We start from the raw sequence: 11,400 nt of genomic DNA on the forward strand, positions 1-11,400 counted from the left end.
GTCGCATCAGTGCAAGATAAAATGTTTGCAGGACTTCGGTCTCGCCGCTCTAGGGTTTTTCCGGTTAATTCCCAGCTGAAAGAGATGATTTTGGAGGAATGGGAGAACACTGAGCGTGGTCTCTTCATCCCTCGAGACTTTAAATCCCATCTCCCCTTTGATCCTGAGGATGTAGCCTTGTGGGACACGGTGCCTAGGATAGATCTCCCTATAGTCAAGATTGCTAAAAAGACCTCGATTCCTTTCGAGGATTCCTCGGGGCTTAAAGATGCAATGGACAGCAAGGCCAACGCATTGCTCAAAAAGTTCTGGGAAGCATCCGCCGCTACTATTAAAACCAATATTGCGGCCACATCGGTCGCCAGATCAATGGGCTTCTGGCTCAATGATTTGGAGAACCACCTTAGGCAGGGTACTCCTACTGAAAGCATCATCGAGGCATTACCGCTGTTGAAGAATGCTACTGCTTTCTTGGCTGATGCATCGGCCGAATCGGTTAGATTTGCAGCCAAGAACAGCGTTCTCTCTAACATGGCCAGAAGGTCCCTCTGGCTCAGATCTTGGTCGGGTGACCTTGCGTCTAAGCATAAATTGTGTTCCATTCCCTTCTCAGGATTGTGGGTGTTTGGGCCAGCATTAGATGAGATACTGGAGAAAGTCTCTGACAGGAAGAAGAGGTTCCCTGAGGAAAAACGCAGGTTTTTGCCCCATATTAAGCCCTCCTCTTCCCGTCGGCAGTCCTTTCGAGGCAGAAGGGGGTTTACTTCATGGTCCGACAGGGGCCCGAGGCATTCAAAACCCAACCCTGTTACTGTCCCAAGTCCAAGCAGTCCTGACGGTTTTCCAGTGGGGGGTCATTTATCCCATTTTTTGGAGGGGTGGAAGAGGGTGACCAACAATCAGTTGGTTCTCTCCCAAATAGCTTTGGGTCACAGAATAGAATTCTCCCACGATCCCCCTACGCCGTTTCATGATCACACGGGGGTCCCCCTCCTCCTTGGCTCGTCTTTGGCCGGACGTCGCGGACCTTTTTCAGAAAGGCGCAATTTCTCCGGTCGCTCACTCCGAAAGGTTCCAGGGTCACTATTCCCGTCTATTCTCAGTCAAAAAACCTTCCGGCCAGTACCGTACCATCATCAATTTGAAGCCCCTCAATCGTTGGGTCACTTACAAGAGGTTTCGCATGGAATCCATCCGTTCCACGGTTCCTCTGATATCCCCAGGCTCATTGATGTGCACCATCGACTTGCGGGATGCTTACTACCACCTTCCCATTCATCCTGCAAGTCAAAAGTATTTACGGTTTGCCCTTCCGAAGGGAGCGGGGGGTGTTCCATTTCCAGTTCTGTTGCCTCCCTTTCGGCCTTTCCTCAGCCCCGCGCATTTTTTCGAAAATCATGGTGGAAATGGTGGCTTACCTTCGACTGAAGACCGTACCCCTGATCCCGTATCTGGACGATTTCCTCCTGGTGGCAGATTCCGTCCTGACCATGGAACATCATCTTCGTCTCGTTACTCACACCCTGCACGATTTAGGTTGGATAATAAATCTAGAAAAGTCAGAATTACAGCCTCAGTCACGACGAGTCTTCCTGGGCACTGTCCTGGACTCTACCAGCCAGTCGTCGTTTCTTCCTGTAGAAAAGGTGTCAGTCTGGAGATCGGAAGATTTGCGCTACGACACAGGCCTTCCGTACGGCAGGCTATGCGGATACTAGGCCTCATGACCTCCTGCATACACTGCGTGCAATGGAGTCAGTACCATTCCAGGGCACTGCAAAGAAACATTCTGGCGATCTCCGTCGGTCACCGGTGGGACTTGGACCTGCGATTTTCCTTAACAGACAAAGCCAGGAGGTCTCTGGCCTGGTGGTGCAACACGAGCAATCTCCTCTCGGGAGTCCAGTGAGTATTGTCACCGTGTGTCCTGATCACCACAAACGTGAGTCGTTCCGGTTGGGGAGCCAAAGTGGACTGGTCTTACCTGCAGGGTCCTTGGCCCTCTCGGATGTCATTCCGGTCCTCGAACTACCGAGAACTGCGGGCTATCCTGGAGGCACTCAGGCGGAGTCGACGGTTGATCCAAAACAACCATGTGAAGATTCTGTCCGATAACACTACAGCAGTGTCCTTTGTCCGACATCAGGGAGGTCCGCGGCACCCCCCCTATACAGCAACTGGCGGACGAGATCTTCCAGCTCTTGGAGACATCAGCCCTTTTGGTGTCTGCAGTCCACTTGAAGGGGGCAGAGAATACGGAAGTGGACTATCTCAGCCGTCACCAGGTTCATCCTTCCAAATGGGGCCATCAGAGTCTGGATGATGGCCACGTTCTGACCGTGCTGCATAGTACCCTGGAGGAATCCACTACAGCTGTGAGCTCCCAGCGTGATAGAGTAGTTAATACTCGGGACTTACAGTCCTTGCTGGTGGAGTTCACTATCCGGGAACACTAGTGACCCTAATGCTGAGTGAGATTTTGAAATATCCATAGGACAGGGAGCTGTTTTTTCTCCTCCTCTGCATGTGGTTTCATTTTACAGGGAATAACCGTGACCATACATTGTCCAGAATAATGAGGATATCTACAGACATACCACTAGAATAGGAAACGTATTCCGTGTGTATTTTTTGACTCCTCTGACAGGACTGTCAGCCATATTCTGCTCTATACGGTACACTACTCGGTGCTGAAGTCAGAGTGGACATAATCTCATCCGTCCAGACAATCCAACCACCACTGCGTGCACAATCATCTATTACATCCCAACTCAGGGACTAATCAGTAACATCTGACCGGACTAACAAGTCTTCCTTTAACTACGTTACACATGAACTAAGAAATAAGTCCTAGCCTGAAACTCAGGAATAGTCCCCTGTGTGTGATAATTAATGAAGTGATTCAGAATTGATCCCCTGATGATCCCCTGTATTGCGTTAGGGGGGGTGAAACGCGTCGGGAGAGTCTGAGGGGGTCCATGAGCTAAGTGGACCTCTTGACTCTTACCTAACAGTTCTATACCTATGCAAGGGAAACCGTGTCCCATTGAAGAACCTTGATAACTAACGCATAAGTTATTCATGTTGTTTGTTTAATTGTGGTTCTGTCCTGCACTAGACCGTATCACTTTTTCTGGTGATGGTCACCCCCGCTATAGGCTACTAGGACAGTGAGGGATAGCGTATCGATAGGAACAGAGGTTAGGACCCTGAGATAATGCGCAGGAGAAAAACTTAGGATCCATGTGGCGCAGTATTATCCTGATACTTATCTAAGAAAACCTCTGAACCCTGTTCTCCCTTACGAACCATCTGTCCTGAGCCTACCTTTTGGCGAGGGTTGAACACTGGTTAACACCTGCACCAATTGTCTTTGTCGTATATGTGGTCTTGATGATAAGAGAGAGAACATCACAATTGTTCTGTTTTTAGAATATTTATTGAATAAAATATATTTTTTATGAGAGTAGTGTAAATTGGTGGTTTTTGGTAATTATTACTACCTCTAGCATTACCCTTGTGGTTTTGGTCAGTTCTGGGGGGCCAGTCTGCATTACGCCTTCCCTCCGATCCCTCTCATCCCCAGGGTCTTACGGAAGATTCAGGAGGACCGGGCCAAAATGATCATGGTGGTCCCCTTCTGGCCAAAGCGGAGTTGGTTCTCCCTTCTGCAGAATCTGGCCCAGGATGCCCCGATGATGCTCCTTCTCCAGAGGTATCTCCTATCCCAGGGTCCTCTGCAGCATCAGAATCTTCCACAGCTTCAATTGTCGGCATGGATCCTGAATGGGCGGTCCTGCAGACTCGGGGACTTTCAGATCCAGTCATAGCTACGATGATGTGCAGCAGGAAGCCGGTCACAAATGCCATCCGTAGGAAAGTGTGGAAGACTTTTCGTACCCATCAAGGGGCCGGTCTCTTGCCCACAGGCGAAGTCTGTATTGCCAAAGTGCTGGATTTTCTTCAAGCGGGATTTAATAACGGCCTGAAGCCTAGTACCCTGAAGGTGGAAATGTCTGCACTCAGTGTCTACCTGGACACGCGCTTGGTCGTTCATCCCTGGGTCGCTCGTCTCATTAAGGCCACGCAACGCCTTCGGCCTACGATTCGGGTTTCCTCGCCTCCTTGGGACCTGAGTCTCGTTCTGCAGTTCCTCTGTTCCCCACCGTACCAGTCGGGAGAGGCATTGTCCATTCAGAATCTCACCTACAAAGCAGTATTCCTGGTCGCCATAACTACTGCCAAGCGGATTGGCGATATCCAGGCGCTGTCGGTATCGCAGCCTTATTTCCAGGTGCGAGATGACTGCATCATTCTGAAATTGGATCCTGGTTTTTCTCCAAAAGTGGTGTCAGCGGCTACCCTCAATCAAGATATTGTTCTTCAATCCTTTTGCGCCACTCCTGCCACGCCTGGAGAACAGGAGCTTAGTTCCTTTGATGTGCGCAGCGTATTGTTGGCCTATCTGGAGGCAACTAGGAGCTGGAGATTGGACAAATGTCTATTCATTCAATTTGGGGGTCCTAACAAAGGCAGGAAGGCTTCCAAGGCTACCCTGGCTAGATGGGTTAAGGCCTTGATCTCATCAGCCTATTCCGGGGTGGGTCCGGACCCTCCCTCTTCCCTTAGGGCCCATTCTACCCGGGCTATGGCCACTTCCTGGGCCTCTGTGGCAGGTGCTACCTTAGCGCAAGTCTGTGGCGCGGCTACTTGGTCTGGTCCCAGTACCTTCTGTAAACACTACAGGCTAGATCTGTTGGCTTCCGATCGTTTGGCCTTTGGTAGGAAAGTACATAAGGCAGTCGACCCCCCCCCCCCCCTAATCCGATTCCTTTGGTACTCTCCGGTGGTGCTGTCATGTAAGGACGACCTGGAAAATAAGAATTAGGCCTACCGGTAATGATGTTTCCAGGAGTCCGTCATGACCGCACCCTTATAGCCCTCTCTTCGCTGTTTCTATTGTACTGCTTCATGTTTTACGCTGTCTTGTTCCTGTTGTTCTAATAAAATGGCATTGTACCCATCCTGTGGTTGTAATTGGAAAGTCACTGAGTAGGTGGAGGATGGGAGGGGCTTTTAACCTCTTGCGTGTTTCCTGTCCCTATAGAGGATAGGGGAGCAACCTCCGGTGGTGCTGTCATGACGGACTCCTGGAAACATCATTACCGGTAGGTCTTATTCTTATTTTTTAAACTACCAAAAAAATATCTAATAAAATTATTGCTTTAGAGAATGTGAACTACTGGCAAACTACCCTGGAAGGAATGGAGACCCCAACAGAAGGAGATTTGACACCTAGACCCTGATTCTTCCCAAAATTCTGACAGAAATCACTTATCAATCTATTTTTTGTGCAACACAGAGTTGTGAAAAAAATTGTGTGACTAAATCATCATGGCACACTGTGCTAACATCGCTCGCATGTCCTCCAGCTCCCAGCAGTACAAGCAGACATGGCCTCGCCATGGCCTTCGCCACTGCGAAGAAGCTGACTATCAAGCACGTGACTGATCGGAGGAGGTCTGATGGGTGCCGGGATAGCGCAGGTAGCTGCAGCAACCAGACACGCTGTTGTTTTAGTGGACCAGACTGATGACATTTTGAAAAAGTCTGCAAAAAGTATTGCAGACAGCTTGAAAAGGGTCACTAAGAAGATGTTTGCGGACAAGCCTGAGGCGGCTCCACAATTCATCAGCAAAACGCTCTCAAACTTCAGCACAAGCACAGACCCAGCGGCCGTGGTGCACAGCAATGATCTAGTGGTGGAAGCCATAATAGAAAACTTGGAAGTGAAAAACGAACTAATCAAGACACTGGACAAATTTGCACCAGAACACACCATATTTGCCAGCAACACATTCTAATTGGCAATAACTGACATAGCCATCTCCACAACTAGGCAGGATCAGTTCGGAGGGCTGCATTTCTTTAATCTAGTACCAATGATGAAGCTGGTGGAGGTCATTAAGACACCAATGACTAGCCAAACGACTTCTAACTCTCTCATGGACTTCAGTAAATCACTGGGAAAGATGCCTGTGTCATGTAAAGACACCCCAGGGTTCATTGTTAGCCGTCTTCTGGTACCATACCTAATGGAATTCGTGCATCTTCATGAAAGAGGTCATGCATCTAAGGAAGACATGGCTGTTGCAATGAAATTGGGATCCCGTTACCAAATGGGTCCTTTTGAACTTTTGGATTATGTTGGTCTTGACACTAGTAAATACACCATTGATGTTTGGTACCAGATGGAACCTGAAAACCCATTTTTTGCCCCCCGTGAATTACTCAATAAGCTTCGAAAGAAGACCGGAGAAGGATTTTATAAAGGCAGATGGTTGGCCTGGCTCCACTGCAGAGCTATATTTTTATAGTCTCTTGTTTGCTTTGATTACAATGACCGTTGTTGTTTTTACATTGCATGGTTTTCTCAGCACTTATTAACGCTTTAGTGCCTTACAGTCATGATTCTCTATTTCATCAACCTCGTTTTGTACCGCTGATTCCAAACATTGATACATCATAGCCATTCTACAGTCAATAAAAAATAAATTTAAATAAAAATAAATTGTGCGACTTTTGGAGGTTTCACGCCAATTTTAACCAGCTTCGCCAAAATGGACAGAGCTTGGTCAGAAGAAGGGTGTCATGCCACCGCTTCTCTAATTCATAACAAACTGTGGCGTTCCCTATCCCAGAAATCTCACGCCAGTCCCTGATGTCATTTTTCAGTGTACATCTCCGGTCTTGATGAATTGGAGCGCTAATGTATACCTGCACAGATAGCAAGACCATGCTACCTGCTTGGTTCCAAAGCCTAAGGATTGGCCATCAATCTTACAGTCCCGAACAAGTCCATTAAATATTTGGTTTCTGTCTCTATTATATTTTCATCTTCGAAAAAAAACCTTTTTGAAATTGTCTATGTTGTGGATCAATGTCACAACGAGATGCTTGCAGGGCATGCCAACTGTCATGGCAGCATCAGGATCTGTGGAAATTACACATTCTGGCACTCTTGCTTGCTAACTTCTCTGTTATCTGTGATCAGTGCAGGGAGACGCAGGCATCGAACCACATACTTAGTAAGACTAGCAAGAGTTATTCTCTGCTGGGCTCCTTGTTAGTGTCTTTGTTTACATGCTGTAGGGGAGCCAGTATCATTCGCTTCCCTTCTGTATATGCTGGCTGGATAATTCCATTAATGCCAGCTATAGTTTACCTATACAGGTCTGGTGAGGTGTTGTGATACAAACTAGTGGTTGTTGTGCATTATTGCTGTCAGCAGTTGTGGTGTTAACCCTTGTTGTCTTTTTGTTTCTGCCTTCCTTCTCTTGCTTTTCTCCTTAGTATCTAACTGTTTATTTCTGGGAGTTTGCAGTGTGTCTGAATTTTGGTTTTCCCATCTGTCTTAATCTGTATTTCCATCATACTCCTGCCCCTTTCTTCCACGTTCAGGGGTAATCCAGAGGTTAGGAATAGCCTAAAGTCTCCTAGCATGACGGAAAGTATAGTAGCCCCCTGTCCCTCATTACTCATTATCCTACAGTCACATTGCGACAATCAATCAGATTATTTACTGTAGCACATTCCAGAGAACTGGTGCTAGGAATGGGAGATCAGAATTAACGAAGATGTAACTCCTAGATCTCGAAATTGGAAAACAGATTCAGAATAATTTGTTTCCTAATTTAATTTCTGATGTTATGGTTTAAAAATATAAATCTACTTTCAAAATTATATAATTAAAAAATAATAATATTTTGTTTTATTTGTAGCCGATGACTGTATCAGGAGTTCAGATGGACCTCTAATATCTTCAGAATTTAAAACAGATGATGAAAGTATTACACATTATACATATGAGGAGCATGCTGTTGTCCCAGATATACCTTCAGTCCTTTCATGGAAAACTCTATCATCAGATCTTTTCAAACAAGTCCAAAATTCCCATTTATCACAGAATTGTAAGCAAAATAAAAGTTACAGAAGGGATGTGGAACATGAAACGGCTCCTACAAGGGAGAAACCATTTTCATGTTCAGAGTGTAAGAAATGTTTTATTCGGAAATCAGACCATGTTAAACATCAGAAAATTCACACAGGGGAGAAGCCATTTTCATGTTCAGAATGTGGGAAAGGTTTTATTTGGAAATCAGACCTTGTTAAACATCAGAAAATTCACACAGGGGAGAAGCCATTTTCGTGTTCAGAATGTGGGAAAGGTTTTATTCAGAAAATAAACCTTGTTACACATCAGAAAATTCACACAGGGGAGAAGCCATTTTCATGTTCAGAGTGTGGGAAAGGTTTTATTTGGAAATCTGATCTTGTTTGGCATCAAAGAACTCACACAGGGGAGAAGCCATTTTCATGTTCAGAGTGTGGGAAATGTTTTATTCGGAAATCACACCTTGTTAGACATCAGAAAATTCACACAGGGGAGAAGCCATTTTCATGTTCAGAGTGTGGGAAAGGTTTTATTTGGAAATCTGATCTTGTTTGGCATCAAAGATCTCACACAGGGGAGAAGCAATTTTCATGTTCAGAGTGTGGGAAATGTTTTATTCGGAAAGCAGACCTTGTTAGACATCAGAAAATTCACACAGGGGAGAAGCCATTTTCATGTTCAGAGTGTGGGGAATGTTTTATTCGGAAATCACATCTTGTTAGACATCAGAAAAATCACACAGGGGAGAAGCCATTTTCATGTTCAGAGTGTGGGAAATGTTTTATTCACAAATCACACCTTGTTAGACATCAGATAAATCACAACGGGGAGAAGCTGTTTTCATGTTCCGAATGTGGGAAATGTTTTATTCGGAAATCACACCTTGTTAGACATCAGACAAATCACATTGGGGAGAAGCCGTTTTCATGCCCAGAATGTGGTAAATGTTTTACTAGGAAATCAGGTCTTGTTTACCATCAAAAAGATCACACAAAATAAACCATTTTTATGTTCTGATTGTAGAAAATGTAATTCTCAGAAATCAGATCTTGTTAAACATGTGAAGAAGCCGCACAGGGAAGGAACCTTTTTCATGTTGTGAATTATTGAAATGTTCAACTGGCAAATCAAGTCTTGCCGACATCAGAAAACCAACAGATCAGAGCAGCCATTCTTGCTTGCAGAATTTGCCAAATGTTTTTTTATAATTAATCAGGTCTTGTTGTCAGATGAGTCACATGGGAGAAGCCATCATGATGTACTAGAATTCAACTGGTTTTATTTAAAAATCAGCTACAATTGCTCAAGTAAGAATTGGTGAGGGAAAGAAGCATTTTCTCTCTTTTTAAACTTATCATATTTTTCAGACCATAAGAATGTGGTCATGACGCACTGTTATGGGGGGATTTGCTGTTGACACTTTATGAGGGTAATATCCCCCAGTTTCTATGTGTTTGATGACTTTCCCTTTAAATAGTGCTTATAACAAATCTGTGGCTGCCTTTATTATTTCCTAAAACAGTGAAGAGCCGCAGATTAGTGTTTTTTTTTTTTTTTTTAATATAATCCAGTACTAAAACTTTTGGAACTGTCCCTAATGTCTCCAAAAGGAACTTCCAGGTTGTTAGATCCCACAACCATCAGTGATCATTCACAGTGGAAGAGTGAACTCTACGACCCCCAGCTCTGCGGGATCCTTCTTAAGCAGTTCAGTAAAACCTTAAAGAAGTTGTCCAGTTACCAAAACTGAATTTTTTTTTTCTGATAAATCTTGCTAATATGTGCCCCTCAACACATCTATTATGTTTTTTCAGCAAAATTACCTTTTATTGTGCACTAGCAGCACACGGTCATTGCTGGCTCCAGCTCTGATGGGGTTAATCTCTCCTCTGACTTCCTGTGTTCAGTTCCTACAAGTCCCAGAATTCTTTGTGGCTCTAGGGCGGTGTCTAGCTTATCTCACACACCCATTGTGTCTAATACACCCACTCTGCTCTCCACCCAAACCCTCCTCCCTGCCTCTTCCCAGTGGATGTGCACTGAGAGAAATCACAGAGACAGCAGCAGCTCTGCACAGCCAGGGGAAGAAAGTGTGTGTGCGCGTATATACAGTGTGTGTGTATGTGTGCGCGTATATACAGTGTGTGTGTATGTGTCCGCTTTACCTTGGCTGGTGATCCAATTTTGGGGGACCCCGTGTTTTTTGTTTTAAATTATTTATTTAATTTAAAATAACAGCGTGGGGTGCCCTCTGTTTTGGATTACCAGCCAAGGTGAAGCTGCCAGCTGTGGTTTGCAGGCTGCAGCCGTTTGCTTTACCCTAGCTGGCTACAAAAGATAGGGGGACCGCATGTCATTTTTTTTTATTATTTATTTATTTTTTGGCTAAATACAAGGCTAAGCACCCCTTAGTGCCACATGAAAGTCACAAAAGGGTGCCAGCTTAGAATATGCAGGGGGTAAGACATTATATATGTATTTCTTATCTACCGTATCTATCTATCTATCTATCCATTCAGTCATTCATTCATTCATTCATTCATCCCTCTATCCCTCTGTCTCTATATCTATCTATTCATCTCTATATCTACTCATCTATTTATCTTTCTTGCTGCTTCCGTTTTTTGCGGTCCGCAAAAAAAATGGAAGGCACGCAGATGTCACACGGATGCCACTAGGATGCATCCGTGAAAAAAAGGACCGTTTTTTTGTGGCCCGCAAAAACGGAACGGTCATGTGAATGTAGCCTTAACAGCAGTCGCTGCCTGCTGCCGGTCACATGTGACCGTGTGCGGGCTGTGTGTGCGGGCTGTGTGTACAGGAGTTCAGCTGAGTTCAGATAAGCTGACTCAAGTGTCGGCCGATCAGGCTGGGGCCACACGGGGATTACTGCGATCCCCTCGCATTACACTCTGCTCACGCTCAGTACAGCAGAGCTGAGTGTCATGCGTGTGTCCCTGTGACTGAGGTCCGACTGTGCGAGCAGACCTCAGCTGTGGGGGGGGCGGTCCAGCACTCGAGGTGTGGGCCAGCACTGAGGAGGGGTGGGAGGGATTTCTCTCCCTCTCTCCTTCGTAATCCACCGATGTACCGCAAGTGCAGTGCGATTTTTCTCTCACCACATACACTTGAATGGGTAAAAGAGAGAGTCTTGCATTACAGTTGTAGCATGCTGCGATTGTTTTCTCGGTCTGATTAGGGCGGAGAAAATAATCGCTCATGTGTGCTGACACACAGGCTAATATTGGTCCGAGTGGAATGCGATGTTTTATCGCACTCCACTCGCACTGTTTTTCTCGCCGTGTGGCTTAGACCTTACTTGTTCTATGTCCCCCTGCATCCATCGCAGCGTGTGCAGGCTGGAGTTCAGCTGAGTTCAGATCAGCTGACTCCAGTGCTGGAGTGAACTCCGCTGACCTCACAGCCCGTACACGCTGCAATGGATG

At 45.7% G+C, this 11,400-nt stretch overlaps 1 pseudogene; it reads left to right on the top strand.

Moving 5' to 3' along the window:
- The first annotated feature begins 5,426 nt into the window (after positions 1-5,426).
- LOC142273133 (hydroxyacyl-coenzyme A dehydrogenase, mitochondrial pseudogene) lies at positions 5,427-9,314 on the top strand (annotated as a pseudogene).
- Positions 9,315-11,400: the final 2,086 nt, after the last annotated feature.

The sequence above is a fragment of the Anomaloglossus baeobatrachus genome, unplaced genomic scaffold (genome assembly GCF_048569485.1).
Source record: "Anomaloglossus baeobatrachus isolate aAnoBae1 unplaced genomic scaffold, aAnoBae1.hap1 Scaffold_358, whole genome shotgun sequence".
NCBI classification, from domain to species: Eukaryota; Metazoa; Chordata; class Amphibia; order Anura; family Aromobatidae; genus Anomaloglossus; species Anomaloglossus baeobatrachus.